The sequence below is a fragment of the Tigriopus californicus genome, chromosome 9 (genome assembly GCF_007210705.1).
Source record: "Tigriopus californicus strain San Diego chromosome 9, Tcal_SD_v2.1, whole genome shotgun sequence".
NCBI lineage: Eukaryota > Metazoa > Arthropoda > Copepoda > Harpacticoida > Harpacticidae > Tigriopus > Tigriopus californicus.
This window is the reverse complement of record NC_081448.1, coordinates 1,864,643-1,868,621: the sequence shown is the minus strand read 5'-3', so window position 1 is coordinate 1,868,621 and position 3,979 is coordinate 1,864,643.

Below are 3,979 nucleotides of genomic sequence, written 5' to 3'. Positions count from 1 at the left end.
GTTGGCATTAGAATTGATTGCGCCGAAGAGATCAACCCCGAGGACGAGGGGGAAACCAAGGCACAATCTTCAGATGAGGAAGAGTTTCTCTACTACGACGATTCCTCCATATCAGGCTTCAACTCGACGTTAGATAGTTTTGTGGAGAGGCACCGGATGCGATCCTCATTAAACAACTTCCTGCTCCGTTCCTCGTCTAGTCATGGCAAGCGGTTCCGATCCGGCCACTTTGGTTTGACCCCGAGTGATTCCTTTGATCAGGGCAACAAGAAATGTTCATCCTTGGGCAGTGGGAGCTCCAAGGACGACGACGACCGCTCGTCCTCCTCGCCCCACGTTCCGCTCCGAGGCAAGACTGTGATCTTCAAGGACCACAACAACTTCAGTATGGAGGAGTCCCTGGCGCAGGGCCTCCCCGTGCCCTATCACTCCACCCATCAAAATGTCCTAGTCAATCGGCGGTTGAAGCGCAAGAAGAAGAAGGATGCGGATCGGAGGACGGCCGAGGTCCATCAGAGGCAGAGAAACCCGCCGGAAGTACTGCTGCACACCAACAGCAACCAGGATTGGATCTTCGAAGACCACAAGAAGCTTCCGTCCCGACGTATGCGGAACATATTGAACACGGACGTGAACGAAAATGCCTTTCTCGATATGCTTCGGACTCAGCAACACCCACCTCATTACTCATTGCCCCCTGTGACCACGCCCCATTTCAATTTCAGTCCACCCATGGTCAGTTGCAATCCGAAAGGGCGTGTGAAGGTGGTGAGGAGTCGCCTCCGACCGCCCTACCCGCAACATCACCATCTTGCCCCGGGTGCTCATCCTTCTTCCAACGAGTACATGAACATGCATGAGCTCCAGAAGGTACTTCTCCAACATTCCTGAGAAACGTCATGGTGCAAATCATCAAATCATGACCAATTGATAGCGATGGATGATGATGATGATGATGATGATCTCTACTTTTCGTACATGATTCTTCTCCCATCTCATTCCAACAATCGGGATCTTAGTCTCTCCCTTGGTCGCTACCCCCGAATAGGGAGGCCACTTGTGAATCGAAGAAAGTGGTCGATCATCCTCGCATTTCATTTCGAAAGTGCGGAGAACGAAAGAAGGATGAATTTTGGGTGAACTAATTTCGTTCCCAGAAGGAAACTCACTCAGTCAACCAACCAGCCAACCAGCTAACTAAGCAGCTAACCAAGCAGCCAGTCACTCACTTGGGAAGACTTGCGATATCGATGGGAGATCGAAAAACTTTCACACTATTTTCCATGTGCACTTGAAGCTAGAGAGCGAGGGCAAAGTGAGTCGTATTGATGAAATGAACTTCGTAGATCGAACAGCAAGGATGGGCATCAAGATCAGGGCGAGGATGAAGATCCCAGTGTGAAAATCGCCTCCAAATTCCTCCAGCAGACTACCGAGTAAATCCACCCATATCTGTTCGCTCGCTCTCCTCGGTTGTCGATTGCGAGTCTCAATTTACCTAATGTGATTTATTCCACATTCCAACCCTCATGCTTGATTCAGATCACATCCGCCAAAATGATTCGAGGCCATTGAATCTCTTCCATATTGTTGATTTTAGCATTTTAGCAACTCTTGCTCAATGAAATAAACCCAATTGTCACCACAAACAAACTTTGACGTCCTATGTGAAGTCCTTTCTCGCTCTTCGAAACATAAACAAAAACATAATACGAGGCTTCCACTACCCACAAATCAAATAGGTTTCATAAATGTTTATTTAGAGCTGACCAAGAGACTGCCACTTGAAGGTTGAAAATGAAAGCGAAGACGAATGGGGGCCTAATTTTTTGTTGGTAACGACACGAAATGGGGAAGTTACAGACCATCCATTTCTCATGAAGAGTCATTATCAGTGTTTTAACCTCAATTCTGAACCGTAATCTTCCATGTAGGAAAATCGTCTTGGTCGAGAATCGATTTGCAATCTCGCTCTTCATAACGAAGAGATGCTTCCGCAAACAGTCTTTTCCTTAGGATTCGAAAATTCAATTGCCATCTCAATTCTCAAAATATAAAGCCAATCATGTAGATTCGAAACAAAATTGAAATGTCTTTTCAGAAAACAAAACAAGTCATCTTTTTATTTGGCTTCCTAGTTCATTTACCAATGGCAGGTGCGCGCATGTGTATATTTCCAGTCCCTGTGATTAGGATTGGGAATGCTTTTGTGAATTCTAGATCCGAATTTCTCAGTCCAATCGTCGAAGATTAAATTCTCAGGGATGCATGTAGTAATCAAATTGATAGCGTCGATGATGTCAGACTCCCTAGAGAATCGCATTTTCCTTCGCTCAAGTAATTAATGGCTATGATTTGTCCAATGATTTCGTCGAACAGGTGTACACGTACTTTGCGAAAAGGTATGCGAGCTGAAACAGGGCTTTTGACACGAGAAAATTATGATCTTCAACACAAACACTTCTCTCGCATTGGAGTCCTTGAATCTTTTTCCCCTGAAAAAGGAACCCCCTCTCTTTTAATACCATCTCCACCTTCAACCATCAAGCATCCATCCATCTCAAAAGGAAGAAGACAGGCTCAGCTCGTTGATGGATTGGCCGTTTTCCCATTTCTTATGTCATGATTTTGAGGCTGTTAGTTACTTTCCTTATTACCAACCAACGCTCACCCTGAAACCTATTCCTACAAATTACGTTGCCGAGGGTCGTATTGGTAAAATGGGTCGTCCTCATCAGTGAGCGGGAGTCTGCAGGTCAAAACGGGGATACTGGTTTCGGCCGAGCTCAAGATATTTTCGATTAAGAGCCCCGCTCGGTCGATATTATTCCATTTGGATGGCATTCCATTGCTTTGTTTGCAAGTTTTTGTCGACCCAGATCTCCAAATAACAGACACAATGCACTAAAGAAAAAAAATGATGAATTTTCAGTCGAACAACTTGCTAGGAATTCAAGACAAAGCCTCGTTGACAAGTCAGATGAGTTGATTTAGTACTGGCCTAACACTTGACAAAGCAATTAGGATGCATTTTGAGGACAATGCTGTCCAATCCGTTGCGGTTGTACGTTTTTTTGGACCCAACATGCTGTGTTTCGAAAAAAGGGCAGTGTTGGTTCTCGCGCGCATTTTAGACATGGATCTCCAGGATCGGCGATTGTTAATTGCCATTGATAGGCCTAACTCGGCACTCTCTGTACTCGGAGTCCAAAAGCTCATGAGGAGCTGACTAGTCTGATAGTCAACAGGTCTCTCGCAATTGATGTTGCTTCCCATTCAATCAAGTTCCACACACATCAATGACGATCTCCATCCTGATCATGCATGCATGCGTGGGTGTCCTGAGAGTTTGCGGGCACATTCTCGAGCTCAAGCAAAGGTGCACAGTCCCATACATCTTGGTTTGCTCGCAGCATAGCCAAATTCCAAAACACGGCGTAAGAATGGTTTTAGCCACACTGCCTACACGAGCCCCGTTTTTTCAGGGTCACTTGAGCATTTCGGGCCCTTTGGGATGACAATTTATGGCTTAAAAAGGGTCATGTGCAATATATGTCGGTGGCCAAGGGTGGCAATCAAATTTGCAAATTCATTGGAGCTTTTCTTGGCTTGACTGGACAGACTTCAGGAACCCTGGATGTTTGCTCGTGTTGTGGTGATCATTGCTCATGTTGGACCTTTGGAGCTTGAATTTTGAATGGTTCATGGAGGCCCAGGCCTGCAGAGACGTATCCAAGTCAATCAATCCTTACTCAAATCCTCACAAATAGTGCTTGATGGTTTTATTCGTCCTAAGCACTGCTCAAAACCAACTCAGGTATGGTTGGGTGTTCTGACAGGAATTGCCTAAAGTTGTTTCGTTGGTTTGGGTTGATTCCAGTCAGTGGGTGAGCGTTCATTTTGATTTTTGATCGTTGGCTGATGTCAGAATTTGATGATGTATTTCGACCAAGACGAGGGGCGTCATTTGAACAAATTA